Raw genomic sequence first — 21,463 nt, forward strand, 5'->3', positions numbered from 1 at the left:
GGTAGAAGAATTATCATAAACTGGGTTCCCAGCCAATAGGGATCAGAGGCAATGAGCTTGCTGACAGATTAGCCGAAATCGGCAGGGGTAGCCCCCCAATCCCATGATATAATCAGAGCCGAAAATTACTTAGGAGGAAGTGTACGGTGACGGCCAACTCCTTCCTCCCGCCCGCTTCACAGGGGAGGAAACGAGATATTTCCCCTCGGCCAGCTGGTACTCAGATGCCACAGGCTATGAACCATTGGCACTCTCTGAAATAAACAACAGAGGTACCCAAGTCATTCTGCACAGAATGCGCCTAGGGTTTCCACTGTGCATGGCAGATTATACAAACCCTAGAACGTGAAGAGAGGTGTTGCATGCATTGCGGCGAGCCGAACGCCACACTTGTACATACTTAGAGAATTGCGTGCACACGCAATTCCTAACACAAAGCCCGCAGAACACAGCCATCGTGCTGGTAAAGAGATTATGCGAGATGCTTACACCACGGCTACAGGAGCGCCTGCTGGCAATACCACCACCACGGTAAGCACTGAGTGTCAGACAAACAAATGAGACAGCCATAAAAAGCTGACACAGGCCGGGCCATAAGTGAAAGGCCCGGGCGAAGCCAGAACTTCGCAAATCTCAAGCAAGCAAGCAAGCGTCACTGGCGTAAAGATAATAATGAAGCCATTACTTACGGAAGCAAATGTTTAATGGACTATCTTTTCGTGCCCATTATATTCTTTACACATTGCTACTGCAATAGCTTGTAAAATAGATATTAGATAGCAACATACAGCCTGCAATTTAAACGAGTTTTATTAACTGACAATTCCCTCCGTGCAACCAGTGTGCACAAGGAGAGCTGATATGTGTGATGCCCTTGGCCATTGTTTTTCTTTCTTTTTTTTTCGTGCGACGCTGTGTATGCAAGATTGCATTGGAATTTGTTAAGCTTTACGATACTTACTACATGCAAAATATTTTTTATAGTATCTGGTAGAGTATGCCCAGTCCACAATAACGTGAACTAATGATCAGACCAATTACATTATGATACGTTTATGAAGTGTTACCATGGCCATCGCCAAGAACTTTGCATGTCTAATTGGGTGATTAGTCCATTATACCATCTCTGTTATCTACTGACAGCCCTCATTTGCTGAAAATGCTGTGTTTAGTGAGACAGGAGCGAGCGCAAGCGAGGAAGAATGTGAGATCAAATGCCCGCGAGTATGTGCGTTTGTGTGTATGTGTCTGTGTTTATTTATGTGTGTGGGAACATCTGTTTGTGAGCGCGTGCGCGTGTGTGATTATTATGTGTCGAGTTTGTGTCTGTGTTTTTTTCTTTTTTGAGTGTATGTGTGTGATTATATATGTCTGTATGTGTTTGTGTCTTTTTATGCGTTTGTTTGTGCCGGCGCGTATGTGTGATTATATGTGTGCGTTCGTGCGTTTATGCGATTATATGTGTATGAGTTTGAGCGCGCGCGCGCAGCCTATGCGAGTTGGTGTGTGTGTGTGTGTGTGCGTGCGCGCGCGTGCGTGTGTTCGTCCGTGTGAGTGCGTGCTTGTAAAATAATTTTATATCGGCCCAACTCTTCAACTCGGTCCAGAAATTCTGATCTGGTTTGCGCCAACGAATAAGTTATCAAATTGGCAGATTAAGTTCAGAGTGAAAATATTTTAGTCTAAGGAAGTGCTGAAACAAACCTGAAAATTCATGCGCAGAATTCTGTATTTTTGTCAGATATTAAATATTCCGCTATAGAGTTCTCCTTCTTTACAATCAAGCATTGAAGCACAACAATCTACTAGTGTAATCTACTATGAGTATCATTATGAATAAGATGGCCACGGTCACCATTACTGTTATTTCTTACCATGATTACTAACATTAATTTCATTGAATTAATAATTTCCTAATCATCATCGTTATTGGTAGGATAATCATTATCATTACCAACATTAATACTGTTTACATTTCGTTCAAATTGTCATCAGTAACATTATCACAGTATCTTTGATATGATGCTAAAATAATTACATTAATTATTATAGTAGCATCATTATTACCATGGCCATGACAACAATGACTATGTTGACGGCACTAACTGTAGACTAATAACAATAATAATGAAAATATTAGTAATAAACATAACAATACAAATACAACTAAAGTACTCAACAACAATAGCGGGAAAAGTGTTATATGAAAGCACTTAAGATTGAATAATAATCGCCATTACTGCTTATGGTTAGCTATATCATTTAACTCTGTGCAAGAAATATGTACCATAAATGCACAAATATAAAATAGGTTATAGTGATGGTGATAATAATTATATGAATCTATTGTTAACATTTATTAATTTCATATCTTTGTATATGTTGACTATATTCCTGAGTTGTACAATATACATTTATTGGTGAATCGCTCGTTTGGAATTCACCTTTCATGAGCAGGTAGTGTGTGTCTCTTCACACACTCGTCACAGCTAGAATGCAATACCATTATATTTTAACGCACAAACAAAAGATACATTCTATTTAAACGATGCATGAAAAACAACAGAAATGTGTTTAATGTTCATCTTCCTCTGCCAACGATCATACCACGTTGAAAGCACCACTTCTCGTCCGATCACCGAAGTTAAGCAACGTTGGGTCTGGTCAGTACTTGGATGGATGTTCGCCTGGGAACACCAGATGCTGTTGACATTTTATTATATATGCTATATATGTTTGCCATATTTAATGGTCAGTGGTGTTTTCAATGTATTCTTCGACATACTGCTTAATACGAAAGGTACATACTATATTATTTGAGATTTAAAAACAAACACAAAAAATAGATTGATGGCCGTATTAAAAATAACAGAAACTCAGATCAGTGTGAAAAATCCCAGATCTCGGTTAGAAAACTCAGGATTGACAACACTGATTAAGAGTTTGCTTTATAGCGCTTTTTTTGTGTATGAATCGGTGATAAAAATTTCCAGATGCTTTTGTCATATTGTTATATATGCTGTATGTGTAATGTTTTTTTCAAGAGTTAACAGCAGCTCCTCATGCATTTGCATAAAGAACTTATATTTCAATCAGTAGTAAAACAGTAAAAGTAAATTTACCGTTGCAAAGATCGGAAGGATAGACAGAAACAGATGGAAGCAATTTAGTGGTGACTGCATTAATAATAATAATAATAATAATAATAATAATAATAATAAATAATAATAAAATAACAATAATAATAACGATATCTGCACGATATCACTGAGATCTGCTCCATATTATATGCATTAATAACAATCGACCACTCTCGGTCATATAGCTAATTCCAACTCAAATGAAATTAAAGAGAATGATTATGATAATAGATAAACTAACATGGTGACCATGAACATAATGATAAACATAATAAAACCAATTACGGATATGGATAACTAGTTTATTGTGCCTTATCGCCACGGACATGTTATTAAGCTTGAGGTCCCTTTTTAAAGATGTACTTTCCTATTGTGCAAGTTTTTGTTCGGAAAATTTTCTATATCTTTCTATGGCGCTTAGACTGGACCTAATGTTGTGCTGAATGCTTGTGTTTGTGCTTGTTTGCCGCTTAGGGTAATAAGTTATACTAGCGCACGGAAGGGAATGGCTTGTAGAAAAACATAATGTAAAAAGTATAACATAATGCCAATAGCATCTAATAATTTACTAATACGGTTCGCTATTGCTTGAAACATAATTTCTATTGATATCTTTATGCAAACACAATTATACCTGCTGTAAACTCTTGAGAAATGCATATATAATAAAACGCCAACAGCATCTGGTGTTCCCAAGCGGTCACCCATCCAAGTACTCACCAGACCCAACGTTGTTTCAGTTCGCTGATCGGACGACAAGCGGTGTTTTCATCGTGGTTTGATCGTTGGCGTACAACTTAAAACGTTAATCAGCTTTACGTCAGTGCTCACAGATTTTTCATACATATTAACATCATTTATCTTTTGTTGTTGCATCAAACTTCATTAAAACGACATTCCAGTCTAATCACTCGGATCTGCTCCACCGTGCATCAATCATCACTGTTAGAGTACAGACAATTGTTACCACTTTAAAGCACCTGTCGTGAGCCTTTTACTCATTTTTGAGCTGTGCAACTGTGTAAAAAAATGTACGATATACAAGTCATACAGAAGATATTGAGTAAAATGATCCTCAATACGGTTATAAATCTGTGTACACATGCAACCATATTTCGGGCACTTCTTGCTGTTATCGTATTATTTTTTGTTGGTATTATCAGTCTTCAAAATATCAATATTTGTAAAATGGTTATTACTAGTAATTTTATCATCATTATCACCATCATTTATCAATCCTTTTAGAATGGGTTATAACTACTATCAACATCATCACTGCTTACTCTTTACATACCATTTGCAAATTTCAATGCCATGGCATCAGAGTCACATCAGTGAGATTCATACTAACATCACCACAGTCCAACACTTAAGGGAGTAAATGCAATAATGGTTAATGATTTACCAAATTCTGCTAGACTTCTATCACTCTTTTGTGCCATAATACTCTATAAAAGAATTCATGGTTTGCAACTATTGCTCAAAAACTTGGGGAAAGGCAAAAAGACATTCTTACATATATATATACAAGAAATATACTTTTGTATAACAATCCAATAATGAAACTATAGCCGCGATTTTTTGAAAATTTAATTTGCTTTCTTGGATATTGATATTATCTTTATTTCTATCATTTTTTTTCACTGTTCTTTTGCAGATATCAGTATTTTATATTATTACTATTATATTCATGCGTTTACTACTAAATTCGTTCTATCCTTCTCCCTCTTTGCAACGGTAAATTTGCTTTTACTGTTTTGCTGTTGACTGAAGCATAATTTCATTGAGTTTTTTAGGCCAAATATGTATGGCAATATAGCATATATATAATAAAATCCCAAAAAAGTTTTTCGAATGTTTGGGTGACATAAAATAACTATCTACACTGTTGATTTTTTCTCCCTTTTGTTGGAAATTTCCCTTTACTTGCCATGCAGTAACACATGATCACTAAGGCAAGCAAATCTAATTTAGGGTAAACTATTCATTTATGCAAACTGGAACTGCGATGATTACTCATGATGTTTCCCCTTTTCCGTAAATATACTACTAGAGATATATGATAAAGATTAACTAATCACAGGAATGGTGTTTTGGGGATTCAAATCCTGTTTGCAATTGTAACTTTAACAATACTCGTCATATTTTTGTCTTTTCATCACCGATTCCTACATAATAAGCTATATAAAACAAATTTCTAATCATTGTTGCCAATCCTGAGTTTTCTAACGTAGGTCCATAATTTTCACTGTGACCTGAGTTTCTTTTTTTTTGGGTTAATAAAAAATCCATAAATCTTGTCTTTTTTTACCTCAATTAAATCTAGTATGTTTTTTTTTTTTACTAAGTATTTTGACCATCAACACGTAACACCTGTATCAGACAGTCTATTAGCACGGTGCATTCGTTCAGTTTATCAGTCGCATCCTAGCTTTTTTTTTTTTACTAGAGCCCTTTCGCATAGCCACTCTTTAAATTGCTCACACACGAGGGAAAATAACTTCTGAGGATAAGGAACCCATTGTGGGTGGGGAGTCGAGAATACTCTGCCACAAAAAGGCTAAACCACTGTAAAACAAATGTTCGTAATTGTATGATCTTTAAATACATATAAGTGGGCCTAAATATATAACTTCTTTATGCGGGTTAGTAGTATTATTTTACCAAGAGACTAGTATATTACCATGATTTCCTATATTTCATTTTGTCGAAATATTAATTCACTAATTATCATCGTTATGTAGGGTAATCATTATCAACAATGATACTACATTTTGTTCGAATTATGATCAATAATATTATCACCAGTATCTTTGATATGATGTAATTATGATTTATATTTACTTTAAGTAGCGTTATTATTAACATTACCATGACAACAACGACTATGTTATTGACAGTTATTATCATTAATCTAATAACAATAATAGCGATGATGAGAATAATATTGAAAATGCTAGTATAATCATAACGAAACAAATACACAAAAAATGATAATAACAAGAACAATAGCGGCAAAAATGTTTATGAAAGCACTCAAAGTTTAAGATTCAATAAATGGTATTTTGCTTATGGTTAGCTATATCGTTATCTCTGTGCAAGAGATGCAGTAGAATGAGTACACATTAAAAACATATAAAATATCATTACTCAATTTCTTATCATTACTTGTACACCTTGTATTCTTTACAAAGTTGCACAGCTCAACTAGTAAAAGCTTACAGCAGGTGCAAAAAACTGGTGACAATAGAATTGCCAATACTCCCGATAGTGGTCGATTGTGACTGATGTTTACATTATGGAAAAGATCTCAATGTTCTGATTGGAATGTCATTGTCATGAAGTTTGATGCAAAACTAAAATATACATTATATTAGGATGTATAAAAATGACGAGCACGACAGAAAAGTGGCTAACGTTAAATAAAACTTTGTCAACGATCATACCACGTTGAAAGCACCGGTTCTCGTCCGATCAACGAAGTTAAGCAACGTTGGGTCTGGTCAGTACTTGGATGGGTGACCGCCTGGGAACACCAGATGCTGTTGGCATTTTATTATGCATATTTATTATATATTATATAAGAAATGTATATGTTTAGCATATATAATAAAATGCTAAACATATGCATTTTCTTTGCCACTTTTAACAGCTCTTCTCATACTTGTATCAAGAAATCCAATGAAATTATACTTTAATTTAAACGAAATAGAGTAAAAGTCATTGGAGGCGAATTTAGAGAGAATAAAGAAAATGGATGGGGGTATAACTAAAGTAAATTAAAGTGATAATGACTGTTTTATCAATAATCATTAGTAATGATGGATATAAAAATATGAATGAAATCATTTTAATAATAAAGAAAACATTCACGATCAATTTCCAGCAATATATCTGGCAGTAGTTTTGAAGCTTTGGCTCTATACCATTCCTCGTGGAGTTTCAGAGCCTGTGTTGTCAGTGTACGATTTTATTAACCAGTGAAAACATGTGAGATTTCCTTCCTTTGCGTTGGCTTTTGTGACTGATGAATGTAGGTGTAACTGGATGGCAAGTAATTGGAATTCCTAGGAAGACTAAATAAAAACTGAATTGTATATGGGTATTAACATAATACATTTCATAAGAGTTTCCGCGCCAGAGAAAGCAGATAAACAAAGCAGATATGTTAAATGCTAATATTCCAAAAACAAAAACTTGCACAACAGGAAACTACATATCAAGATAAGTGACAGAGTATGTCCACGACCTTAATCTATTTTCCCTATCCGTAACTGGTTTTGTTGTAAATATTACTATCATCAGATGTCCATATCATAATGCTCGTATTTTCTTGCCATGACTACTACATTAATCTGACATAATTGATAACTAACCAAACTAATAATATAGTGGTAGGATTACCCAATACAATAATTCCTACCTATAATATGTCAGCAGTAGTAATGACATGATCATTTGTGATTTACAGTAATAATTCTTCACTCGTGTTCAGCTTTGGCAGCGAACACCTGGTAAACTCCAGTAAAACAACAAAAAATCAGTCTTGTGCCACAAGAGCTACCCTGGAGCCGGGCCCTCTCCGTCTCGCTGATTGTGTTCCTGAGTGCTAACGTAAATAAAAGTAAAGTAAAATCCTGTAATTACAGAACTTTTTGTGCTTTGCAGCACCTCAGTGCTCTTGTTTGCAGGACACGAAGGGGACTAAAGTAGCGTAGTCAAGCACCCCACTCAGACCCGCAGCCTCTTCTACACCAGGGTAGCCCCTACGGGCATTGACCCCTGGAGTAGGGAGGCCAGTAGTTGGGGCGCTTTGGCGCACTTTTTCTCATTTCTAAAATTTTCCTTCTTTCATGTTGACTTCCCCTGAGCCTCACCGGAGTCCCTTTGTGGGCTCCCGTATTCGCCTGGGGGGTGGGCACCGGACTTACCGTCCTTTCGCATAGGCATAAAGTTCGGCGGTAAGGGAGTGGCCTCCACATAACTCATCCTCTCTGTGGTACTGGAGAACGCAACCATGCTCCACTGGGGGGTTAGAGGACGAAATATGATTTACTCTCTCTAGCTATGCTGTTAGGGTGATACCAAAAGTTAAAGAGTTCTTTCAAATCCCTTCAGGAGACGATTTGAGCAAAGGGGTCGGACTGGTCTGATGCCCAGAATGAATGATCCCCGGCTACCTTCTCCTTCCTAAAGGAGGAGGGGCGATCCGACCACTCCTTGACAAAATCGACCTGAACAACGGAACCCACTAACGACCAAAACGAGAAGACCACTTCAAAATCCCCACCGAGGAATGCAAGGTTCGCGAATGTAAAATGTGAATGAAAATCAATCGCTGTTGAACGTGAACCCCTGCTGATTCATCAAACAGGTCCTTGATGGGCAAGGGGCCCCCCCCGTGCCCGATTTGATTTTGTCAAAAAATTGCGAGATGGAAGCCTTGTAAAGTTACAATTCAACTCCAGATTAAGGATTTTACTTAAGCTGACGCAAATTCATGATCTTCGAGTTAAAGTAAAACTATTCCTATTGGCCCAAATACCTGTAAGGGAGTTAATCTTTCAAAGGGATTTGAGGACGATGGAAGAAAGTGAATTCTTGAGAGCATGGAAGGACCAAGACGTAGTGGCCGTTCATTGTGACCAAGAAGGAGGAATGTTGCGAACGAAAATGGACTTTTTTTTTTGACCCTTACTTTGAATAAAATTCCCAGAAATGTCAATGTCGGTTTGAAACGGGTTCAAGAAGACCTTATATCCAAAAGCCAATGCATTGTAACAGATGCCAAAAATTCGGACACACCTCATTAAGAGTCATGAGTAGATCAAGTAAATTGTATGCGTAAATGGGCTGAAGGCCCATGACACCATTACTGTTACTAGCCAGATTTCCAAATGTGCTATTTGGAGTCCCCATCAGTACAGGATCGTCTGAGTGTAGCATCTGAAGAAGGAAAACCGAGAACATAGCATATATGAGAAGCATGAAGTTAGTTATTCTGAAAGCTAAGAGGAAAGTGAAAGTTGACACACAAACCGGATACTCCTAGCTGAAGCAGTAACTAACACCACCCCAGTTGCAAAGTAATGTCAGTCAACAGCTTGCAGCTAGGAGTAAAGAAATTGCTGAACTTAAACAGACCGTTAAAGAATTAAATATAAAGTATATTCACCTGACCAAAATTGGTTGATCAAATGACTGCATTCAACCCAGTTCTAAAACATCATAAGGAGGATGATACTGAATCACAGCGGACGCCACCCCTTCCCGTCCGAGGGCTACTCATGTGAGGATTCGTCAGGACGCGACGGTTCTCGTGAGAGAAGCAGATCGAATCTGTCAGGTCTCCCTCACCAGGAGGTGCAGGACAGGAGGCTTCGTCTCCAAACCATCCCGAGAGAGGTCCCGCGGAAGCCAGAGGGAGAGGAGGCGGTCCTCCCTCCCAACAAATGAAGACAAAAAAAAGGTGGGGACAAGGCACTTCCAAAACCCCATAAAACGTATCTCCGTCGACCCATTTATACAAGGAACTGTCGAAGTCTTAGAATCTAAAGTAAAGACTTAAATTATTAGCATCGTCCTATGCTCCCGATATTCTAGTTCTACAAGAAAAAAAAACGCACTTAACACACCTCGTCTCTTAACGAGGCTCGTTCGCTGAGGAAACTACCATTTATGTAGGAAGATCGTGAGGGTAGGGGTGGAGGGGAGTCGCCATGTACACCACCAAAAAGCCTCCCTGTTACAGAAGTGACTATTGATTACTGTGGAGTTGTCGCATTGCAAAGTAAAAATTAATGGCACGTATCTGGGCTTATTTTCACTTTATGTCCACCTGATGAGTGATAGCCATGATGGAGCTTCTTTGCTCTCAGGAACGTCTGCACAAAAATAAAGAATTTTAGCTGATTTTAATGACTCATCATCCGTTATGGGGTTCCCTGCGGGTGGATGGTAGAGGGAGCAAGTAGTTAAGTGCTTAAGGAGTCTGATCTGTCCTCTGACTGATGGTAGTCCGACGCGGGTGGACGATAATACCGGTAATTGAGCTTATTGACTTATCACTGGTTCTTCATCAATAGCAGCCAAGTGCCTGTGGCACACCATGAGACTCTTTGGGAAGCGAATCTTCATATTTTGATTAAATATTTCATGCGACCAGTGAGAACGCTTCAGCGCCGGAAATGAACGTTTTAAAACGAGCAGACTGGGTCGCCTTCCTTCACAAGGAGCGTCAAGTGCCGAACTGTTGGAGAAACCATTGATGATAACAAGGAAACAATATCAAAATCGATAAGAACGCAGCATTGCTACCATTCCTAAAAACTTCGACAGATAGAGTTAAGCATAGAGTTCCATGATGGACCACCAGATTGCCGCAGGGCGCGTGCCGACGCAATAAGGCCTACAGGCTTTCAAAAAATAAATCACTAATGAGAACTTTTGCAAATTACAAAACAAGCAAGAGCTAGGGCTCGTAGAATAATAAAGACAAGCAAAAAGAGACTCCTGGCGGAGCTTTGTCTTCTACAATAAACAGAAACACCAAAATATCAGAGGTTTGGTCCATATTAATAAAATCAATAAGAAAAAAAACATACTATCAAAATCAAGAAACATCATTGAAGAGGCACTAATTCGATTCACCTAGAGACATTGCAATGCACTCGCCAGGCAGTCTCTCATACCAAGTGCAGCCAGCTAATACCATCCACCTTCCTAGACCATCAAGAAGAGGCTGAGCGCAACCCAATTCAAACTTGCCACAGAGATGGACTTTGAACAATAAGATCTTACAATGGTGAGCTTTGTCCGAGCCCTAGAAGCCTGTAGAGGACATCCCCAGGCCCCGATGAGATTTCGATATGAGATGACGAAGCCTCTTAATCATGAGACATGATTAAGGTGCTAGAAAAGTGTACATGAAATTTGGAAAAGCCACACTTTTCCAAACTCATGGACTTTGCCCACATCATCCCATATTGAAAGGGGGGGTTAATCCCAGACTTGCCATCTCCTACCGCCCAATGCGTTGACAAGTTATTGCTTTATGCAAGGTCAGGAACGAATGTTAACAGTAGCCTATCGTGCATTTTTTTTTAATTACCAGTAATTACTAGTGACGAGCAGTGCGCTTCCGCAGGGACGCCAAACTTCTAGATCGCTAGTAAAGATGGGACAGTTCATATCAAGAGGCCATTGCCAAAAAAGGATTTTTGATTCATATTTTTTAGATATAGAAAAAGGCCTACGACACGACATGGGCGTGGGCCTACTCAGAAAACTTTTGCTTTGGATTACGTGGAAACTTACCTTGTTTTATTCAAAAATTTATTTCTGACAGAACTTTGCTGTCAAATTATTTCCGGACACATGTCACTTTTCGGACATTTGTCCAGGCAAACGGGGTCCCCAAGGAAGGTCTTGTCACCAACATATTCTATGTATGATCATGACATCTTACCCGCTCATCCTCGGAATCTTAAATACTCACTGTACGCTGATGATTGGCCATTATCGGCACTCCAGCCAATAATGCAGAAATTCTCAGCAAATCGTATTCAACTGGCACAATGGATTATGATTCATCACTGGGGCCTCCAGTGGGGTTTTAAGGTTTTCCATTCGAAAGAGTATTTGGGGTAATTTTTCACGTCGGAGAAAGCCGAACATCCGGCTAACTCTAGACAACCACCCAATACCTATTCAAAATTCTGCTAAATTTTAGGTCTACATTTGATAGTTAGACTAAATTGAAAGACCACAATGCGTCAGAAGAATGAAATGTCACAAGAAGCACTAAATTATGAAAGTGCATTTTCTGGTAGTAAATGGTGCAGCTGAATGACAGTCTTGCTATGGTAAAATTAAAGCACTGATTAGGTCTAAAGTAGATATGGATCAATCGTGTTGTCGGCATGAGAACAAGTTTGAAAGGATTGGATGCTGTGCAGGAATGCCTGTTTGCGTGTGTGGTCTTGGAGCCCTGAAGTGCACGCGGAATCGAGCGTCTTGAGGTGGAGTCAGGAGTACTCCCTCCGACTCAGACGCCCTCCGGTCACAAGTTAGCCTGAGCATGCGCCAAAGGTGGCTAGAGTCCCGAGCCACCTAATGGAATAGTGGCATTAGGCCCTTTGCTACGAGACTCCACGACCCGTCGAGAAAGTCGGTATAGATCTCTATACATCGATACCCTGGTTTCAGTCACAAATATAGGCCATGGGAAACTCCCAATTTTTCCATTCATGGAAGCTTGGCTTCCATCAGCTAAGGCATGGCGCGGAGGTGGAGTACGCCAGCGGTTCGGAGAGATCCTTATTAAAACATCTCCCTTTTTTCATTATATACCGACGGCTCCAAGACAAGAAGAGTGTGTAGGGTGCGGGCGTATGGTTCGACTGAATGTGAACTAAAGTTCAGGGACTGCCGAATCTACATCGAACTTTCTTGCTGAACTTTTGCCATTGATAAAGCCATGATTTGGCCACTATCGCGACCCACGCTAGAATAGTTATTTTTTTTCTGATTCCATTAGTTCACTTAAAGCCATTAAATCATTAGAAACACCAAAAATGAACTTCTGGGGTAATATCATCTTAAGCTACATGGTGCCAATAATCAATCAAGCTAATATGGGTACAGGCCACTCGGTATCCATAGCAAGACAGAGTGACAAAATTAGACGTGTCAACTGATATTGGACCTTAGCATAGTCGTACAGATCTCAGGTGTTTTGTGTCTCTTATAAAGCAAAAAATACACTCCTGTGGCAAAGGAGTGGACCAGCCTCCAACTCACAAGCAAATCACCCTACAATAGAACCGTGGGGGACAGCCAATCGAAAAGAAAAAGGGAGGAGGTGGTGTGCCCGGCCTTAGGGTCAACGCACAGATTGGACACACCTCATCACTACATAGAAAAGAATTTCCCTCCACGGTGACCCCAATGTAACACCAACCTTCCCATCAACCATATCTCATAACTGCAATAGATACACAAACTATAGACAACAACTGAAAAAAAAATTATTTCCAACAAAAAAAAATAAAGACTTTACATTAGCAAACATCATATCAGATGATGAGAGGAATATCAATAAAGTAATCACTTTTTAAGGGAGACAAACTTATGGACCTTATATAGACTGACAGGAATAAATAGGATCCATGGTTAATAACCTGGCCACATGCCGCTGGTGGATAGCAAGAAATCAAAAAAAAAAAAAAAAAAAAAAAAAAAAAAAAAACAAAAAAAAAAATTAATAATTGATAGTAGATCCATTAGATCATATCATGAGAATAATGATAAGCAAAAAAGGTATAGTGATGGCGATAATAATATATAAATATAATGTGTACCTTTATGATTTTAAATCTTTGCCGTGTGTACATTCGGACTGGTACAATTTAATTTATGGTGAACCGTTCGTTGGGAATCACCTTATAAGGGCATGTAGTGTGTCTCCCTTCACACACCGTCACAGCTTAGAATGTAATGGCAATGAAGTTTAATGCAAAAACAAAAGATACATTCCATTTAAATGATGCATGAAGAACGATAGAAATGTGTTTAATGTTCATCTACCCCTGCCAACGATCATACCACGTTGAAAGCACCGCTTCTCGTCCGAACAGCGAAGTTAAGCAAAGTTGGGTCTGGTCAGTACTTGGATGGGTGACCGCTTGGGAACACCAGATGCTGTTGGCATTCTATTATATATGCTAATGTGTTATACAATTTTATAGAAACTATACCAGCTATTCTTATATTAAATAAAGAAATCACTTGAAATTATACTTCAGTCCATAGAAATTACAGTAAAAGTCATCACCGCCGGAGAGAGGAAGAAGGATACACAGAAAACGAATAGGATAATCCCAAGAGGTAACTAAAATAAATGCAATTCTGTATTCTAATCATTAATTTTCTGATACTAAACAGATTTCCGCGGCAGTTCTTGAAGCTGTAATAATTATATTAATTTTGTTAGTAATAATCATAATAGTAATGATATCTACAAAAACAATAAGTATAAAATTATTGTAATAAAGATACGTCTTTAAAAAAGAGGAAAGAAAAAAGAAAAAAACATTAAGTTTTATCAAAATGTTTTGCAGCAGTTTGAAGCTTTGTATGGGCCGAAAAAGTTAAAAAAATGGCTGTGTCGTCTGTGTATGATCTTAGTAACCAGTGAGCCCAAATGAAAACTGAAATGTATATGCCATAACTATACAAACTGCCAATTCAATCGCCAATGACAGTAAGTATTCGGATTGGTGATCGCCTGGGAACACCAGACGTGTCTTTTTTCAGGCAGATAGCCATGAAATCAGTAAATTATATATAAGGTTAACAAGAACAAACACAGCATACAACACATTTGGTCCTGTCTCAGCGCTAGATAAAGCAGACATAGAAAATATATGAAAAAGCACAAGAAATTGCATAGTAAGGTAGTGACAGTTAGATTTTTTAAAAACATGTCTACGACATTGATACACAATAATCAAAGTCTTCCCTGTCTATAATTGGTTTTGTTATAATTGTCGTTTGGATCACCATTATCGTAATTACTGATATAATTAAGCTGGCCATGATCACGATTATTTCCATATTTATTTAATCTAATTAATAATTCACCAATTAGCATATTTTTTGATAGGATTACAATTTCTGCCATTATTATTTTTATTACAATCATAATGATAATGTTGATAGCAGCAATATCCATATGCTAAAAAATACTAATAATGGTGATGATAATGATAAATACTAATAATCATGATACAAATAAACAATTAATATAATGGGCAATACCAACAAAAATAGCAGCACCAGTGCAGACTACCATGCTATTGAAATGAGATTTCCTTCTGCATTTCGATACTTTAAAACATTTACGAAATACAGAAATATCCTCGAACGGGTCATCTGGTTTGACAAACTAACGAAATATATGCAATCAAAAACATTAAAGACCTGAGGACCTAGAACACTTTTCTGTAAAAATGACATCTTATAAGGGGGATAGCGCGAACGCAGTCCCCCACTAACAAAAATTGCGCACTCGAGTTAACCACATTTGGTTAATCGCAGGGGTCAGCACCACCGGAGTGCAATGGTGAGCCTCGCCCTGGGAGAACCGCCTTCGTGATCACGGTATCTCCTGTGCCAGGTAAGTATGCTTAACCGACCCACGCGCCAACCCACTCTCACCCATACTGAAAACCCTACGCGCTCTACAACACTTTATACAAATATGTACTTTGACTTTAGTTTTCTCAAGATACTCCTAGTAAATCACACTTATAATTATATTTTGAAACTATGGTTAGAAACAGAAGCGTTCACTTGCAAGGCATTAAATTTGAAACTATCCATTACATATCGTAGAATAAATAAGATTTTTGTGGTATTCATTTCATACTAAACGACTTTTAGCATCTCCGTAACATTTTTTTAGCCAATGTTCGTAAATATACATGTGTGTGGCTGCACATACACACACATATATCATCAAATCCATCCATACACCCATTAATACAGGTGGATGGATATACATGTTCGCATAAATGTAATATTCAGATGATTTTAATGTACACTGTTATACACCATTCAAATTTTAATTATATTACCCTTCGGTAATATCTCAGGGTTTGTATGGTCAAATTTACTTCAATGTTTTATGGCTTTTTTTTCCACAAAGAAAACGTTTTTTTGTTTTTTTTTTGGTATACTTGCGTAAACATTCAGTGAACGTTTACAATTATGCAAAATTACATATGTACACATAACTTTATATATATATATATATATATATATATATATATATATATATATATATATATATATATATATATATATATATACATATATATACACAGTATGTTTATGCATGTGCATCACTATAAGTGCGGCGTGCATAATTATGCGGACATGTGAGCAAGGTCTATATATATATATATATATATATATATATATATATATATATATATATATATATATATATATATATATACCTTATATAGACCTTGCATGCGCGTGAGTGTGCGCTTATTAGTACGGGCGTGCGTGTGTATGTGTTAATAAAGAGGTTCTATGACAGCTGGTTGAGAAACTAAAGGTATTTGCTCACATGTAATTTGAAGTCCGATTAAATTATAAAATTGCTTAAAATCCCAACAACAGGTAATAAGACCCTCCAAAACCCGATCCACTCAATCCGACGATTTTAATCAGAACTTTGTAAAAACGTTTATGATTATATTATGTGCCTGATGCACTATTTCTGATAAAAATGAACAATGTCAAACCGGGTCTCTAGTACCTACTTATAATCAAGATATATACTAATGAATTTTATGAACTCTTGTGTTAAAGGTATATTATCAATACTATTAAGATCAACTTAGGCATCTGTAAATAACAGATATCTTTTCTACCCTGCGACACCTTAACTTTATCTACAGTGCAGTGCAATATAGAAACATATATCTAACACATTTTTATATGGAAATGTACATAAAAGGACATGTACCCTCTTTGCCCACAAAACACCAAAACCATAATCTACAATAGTTTTCATAGAAATTAAATTGTAATTGGTCCAATCTCTCTGAGGAAGATATCAAGTAACTATGTAATTTATACGCTCCTCTTTCAATAGCTAGTATTGAAAAGGCTTCCACAAACGGGTGACGCTTTACAGATTTGTTTCTTCATTCCAGAGATCGGTGCAGTAATACAGTTCAACTTGGACAATATGTAAACATATTGTGAAGTAACATCATTTTCTTCTAAAAGCATGCGATATTAAAATGAAGTCTGAGAATTGGAAATTTACTTGGGTCTTCCTTTACCTTAGCAGTGGATCGGAGTTATCGTAATACCTAAAGGATTGATTTACAGAACTGTGTCTGGGAAGATATTAACTGATGAAATGTGTGAAATAGTTGACGATTTTGTGTAATCAATAATGTTACTATCACCTTAAACTCGAAGTGCGTGAAAGGCCTGCATGCCTTCTCATTCCATGAGACATCTATGCCTCTACAAACTTTTAAGTGCACAAGATGAAGTAACGCAGTAATGGATTTTATATAGAAATAGAAATACCATCCATGACGAAGACTCAAGTATACTCTGCGAATTACACAACACAACTCTTGAGGGTAATTACTATTTGAAATAGTAAGAACACTAACAGTGGTTGTGGCAGTGGCATTTCTGATAATGGCATCAATAGTTGGCAAAGCATAATTATGATATTTAATAGCTCTGCCTGTACTGGTAAATATATATACGAAAAAATAAAGAAATTTTGGTTTTAAAAACCATTCGAAATCATGGAAATATTTACAGTAATTAAAGGCAGAGACACTTTAGTTACAGGCACTCGGTTTTGGAATTTGAATTCGTCGTAGCAGAGAGATCACATTAATTTATATATTGGATGTTTTTTCTCCTTGTCAGGAGTCTTCAAAAGTTCAAGAATACTTCTTGTGGACTGATATTCCCACTCGGGCCTGTGTGATCCTCCTCTAAACATCGTAAACCGAGTCAGAACGTCATCAAACTCTCAAGCAAACACTTGAAGCCGCTTCCCGCTCAGAGGATTACACTAACAGCCCCTCATCGTGGTTGAATATATTCCGAGAATCTTGGCGAGAAAACCCCGGGAATCGCACTATAGAAGTGATCCTATAAAGTATGATCATACTTTTTTTCCCTTTCTAAATTCACTCACAGCCTGCATTTTACTGAAGACTTTCTTCTAGTACATCGGATTTTTTACGCCTTCATATGTTAGCATACGTAAGATATAAAATGTGGACATAGTTTACCCATTTAAAAATATTTATATTATCTACACCTATTTGATAAAATGTACACAGCAAAATGAGGGAAACTTAATGCATATTCTATACATAGTTTAAAACAACAAAACATTTAAAAATTCAATAAAGCGCAAGGGACTATACTAACTATATGAAAGGATATATCTTCATATTACCTGTTTCCAAAGCATATCCAATCAAATTAAACGTGCATATTACTAGGTACTAGACGATAATTAATAAGGGAATAAAAATTAAGATTCTTTAAAACTGTTATCTCGAGGTTTCAATTTCAATTGTTAATCATATGTTGGTATATGTATGACGTACTATGTGGACGTATTTGCCTATTTTTAAAAAAATTTTCATTGTCTACATTTATTTGATGAAATTAATCAGCAAAAAATAGGGGAAGGTAATGCATATACTATACAGTTTAAAAACAATAAGACATTTTTACTTCTCAAATAAAGTGGCACAAAGACTATACTAAACTATATGAACCCCTGAATGCATATTTCTTCCATGTTACCCCATTCCAATGCATCTACAGTGAAATTCAAAGGGGCACATTTTCTACGTACTATGAGATAATCAAAATGGGAAAACAAAAGGTTCATGTATCTTTAAAACCGTTATCTCGATGGTTTTATGATTTAAAAAACAACATTCCTCTTATGTGATGTTTCAATTTCAATTGTTAAATTCAGTCATTTCAAACCACCTTTGGGTTTTATACTTAGTTTTAAAGTAGATTCATGACTACACATTTACTTTTGTGTGTGCTAATCCTTATTAGCTAAATAAAAATAGTGTTTCTTTCAAGTATGCCTTTTTGTCCTTCTACTCATCGTTCTACGACTTCTCAGTCTACCTTTGTTGGTCTCACTTAATTAGTATATACTGTTAACTCTGGTTTCCCTTCAAAACGCATAAATCTTTCGCCTTTTACTAAAGATTTCCGTGGAGGGGAACAACTCAATGAGTCTTACTTCAATTTTTTCTATAGCCCACTTCGGTGGGTTCAAATTCAACATAAACGCAGTAAACATATAATTCACTGATAGTAATCTTGTAGTAGGAGAATGTCTGAATATGTATTCAATTAGTTTTAGTGACTACATATATTTTCAACTTTCCATCCTCGCTAAAACATAAATTGTTTTTCCATTTATATCAGTAGTACATCATTTCCATTAAAAAACGCTAACAGTTTGGTGTTCGGAGCTAATTCATTTAACGTTACTATATTTTTTGTTTTAATCTTAGCTTACTTCATCCTAATTTTTATCTACTTGGTGGTGAAAGGGATTATCCTTGTATACAAATAAAATAATGTGCAATAACATTATCTATGGTTCCGAAATAGGCATACGTACATTAGACGTTAGTGGTCTACCTACTGTATAAAAATATTTACATTTCTCACACCACTGATCTACCGTGATACAACTCCCATAACATATTCATGTACATTTATATATATGTAAATATATAAATCTCTGTGAACATACACATTTCATTATCAAATATATGATAATGAATATTTTCTCACGGCATAATTCACCACAGGAAAATCGTTCATCCATAACTGTTAAGGTATAGGAAACGTAGGACAACTAAGTGTATTACAAATATGCCCATTCTATATAGCAGAAATTGTGTATGGGAAATCGTAATTAATAATTCAAAATAAATGTTATTTCTATGTTCAATTATTTTTGACGAAACAAAATCCCTTAGGTTAATATGACATAATTTCGCATTACTGTAGTTAGTCTCATAAAAGGTAAAGAACATTTAAATAAATGTAAAGGTACATTTTTCCAAAACACATTACTGGTACCTACACTTATATAATATTTCAATTCCTTTCACTACCCATTTCTATGGCATTGTATGCAATGGGATGCTTCCTGTTTTGGACACCTACAGTCATTCAAATATTCTGTAGCCAATACCAAAATGTAGATCAATATATTTATGCAAAGTTGCATAATAATTTACCAGTATAAATAGGAATTGCCAGGCAGCTTTTCTTCTCGTTATCAATATGAACTCACTGGGATATATCAAACTGAAATTATTTAAGAGTTGTTAACGCCATCCAAGAATCTTGGCCTCCGTAAAGTTTTAAGGTTGGGTTTCCTATGGAATTACTGGGGGATAGCGCGAACGCAGTCCCCCGCTAACAAAAATTGCGCACTCGAGTTAACCACATTTGGGTTAATCGCAGGGGTCAGCCCCACCGGAGTGCAATGGTGAGCCTCGTCCTGGGAGAACCGCCTTCGTGATCACGGTATCTCCTGTGCCAGGTAAGTATGCTCTCCTAACCCGTGCGCCGACCCACGCTCGCTCACACTGAGAACCCCACGCGCTTTACAACACTTTATACAATACCAAGTTAGACTTTTCTTTTACGAAGACTCTTCTAGTGAAGGACACTTAGGTCTATATTCCAAAACAGTATTCGTGAACAAAAAGGTCAATTGATATTCATTCAATGTTAATTTGTCCTTATCATACCGTAAATTCTAGTAATAAGAAACTTTTTCCACCTATACTTCTATTATTCTACTTTTAATCATTTCCGTGACATTTTATGGCAATTTTCATAGTTTTTATATATATATATGAAAATCCACACATACACACTCGCACTTATTAATGTAACCCATCAAGGCTCCATAATACAGATGGATACAAATCTACGAAAATGGTCGTATAAATGCATATTCACACGATTTGAATGCACTCACGGATATGCATTTTCAATCTAGTTTACATTACGCTAGACTAATATCAAATGGAAATAATGGTCAGAGTTCCCAATACTATATATTTATATATATATATATATATATATATATATATATATATATATTTTATATATATATTTTATATATGGAAAAATAAACGAAAGAAAATGAACCGTTTACTATTACGCAAAAACTATATACATGTACATATTCCTGCATATGCAATACAGAATATGAACGAAAGTATTCGTCTGTGTGCGCGTACGTTTTTACGTGCAAGTATGCATGTGCATGTACGTGCGTGTGGACGCGTGTCAAAGTGTGCGGGTATATACAAGGTCCAATATTCATATAGTAATAGACCTTGGCATATGAGTGTATGCAGGCCTGTGTCTGTGGGTGTGAAAGTGTGGCCGTGCATGAATGTGTTTTTTATACGCGCGTGCGTATATGTTAATAAGATGTTTTGTGATAGTTGGTCAAGACGCTAAAAGTATTTCCCCATATGTACTTTCATTGAAGTCCGATGAAGTTATCCAACGTTGTCAATCCCAGCAACAGTTTTTCATACAGAAAATTTCTATACAGGAAACATTCTCATAAGCCAATCAAATTTTTAATAACTTCCAACGTCATGTCGTTTACAACCCTTTTACCTATACAGAGCATCACAAGCAAGTCCTCAGAAACCTTTTCTTGGACACTTACACAACCATGTTTCGCT

At 36.6% G+C, this 21,463-nt stretch overlaps 6 non-coding genes and 2 pseudogenes across 6 annotated transcripts; 4 read left to right on the top strand and 4 right to left on the bottom strand.

The window, feature by feature from the left end:
* The first annotated feature begins 2,593 nt into the window (after positions 1-2,593).
* On the top strand, positions 2,594-2,712 carry LOC119581461 (annotated as a pseudogene).
* A 1,099-nt stretch (positions 2,713-3,811) lies between these two features.
* LOC119581296 lies at positions 3,812-3,930 on the bottom strand (annotated as a pseudogene).
* A 2,642-nt stretch (positions 3,931-6,572) lies between these two features.
* Positions 6,573-6,691, top strand: LOC119581432. Its single transcript, XR_005229559.1, has one exon. It is a non-coding gene; the product is annotated as a 5S ribosomal RNA (ribosomal RNA).
* Positions 6,692-13,731: 7,040 nt separating this feature from the next.
* LOC119581319 lies at positions 13,732-13,850 on the top strand. The gene has a single exon (XR_005229469.1). It is a non-coding gene; the product is annotated as a 5S ribosomal RNA (ribosomal RNA).
* A 1,314-nt stretch (positions 13,851-15,164) lies between these two features.
* On the bottom strand, positions 15,165-15,326 carry LOC119581317. The gene has a single exon (XR_005229467.1). It is a non-coding gene; the product is annotated as a U1 spliceosomal RNA (small nuclear RNA).
* Positions 15,327-17,657: 2,331 nt separating this feature from the next.
* On the bottom strand, positions 17,658-17,860 carry LOC119581382. Its single transcript, XR_005229524.1, has one exon. It is a non-coding gene; the product is annotated as a small nucleolar RNA U3 (small nucleolar RNA).
* A 1,027-nt stretch (positions 17,861-18,887) lies between these two features.
* On the top strand, positions 18,888-19,007 carry LOC119581404. Its single transcript, XR_005229541.1, has one exon. It is a non-coding gene; the product is annotated as a U5 spliceosomal RNA (small nuclear RNA).
* A 1,133-nt stretch (positions 19,008-20,140) lies between these two features.
* On the bottom strand, positions 20,141-20,303 carry LOC119581320. Its single transcript, XR_005229470.1, has one exon. It is a non-coding gene; the product is annotated as a U1 spliceosomal RNA (small nuclear RNA).
* Positions 20,304-21,463: the final 1,160 nt, after the last annotated feature.

This window comes from Penaeus monodon, chromosome 14 (genome assembly GCF_015228065.2).
Source record: "Penaeus monodon isolate SGIC_2016 chromosome 14, NSTDA_Pmon_1, whole genome shotgun sequence".
NCBI lineage: Eukaryota > Metazoa > Arthropoda > Malacostraca > Decapoda > Penaeidae > Penaeus > Penaeus monodon.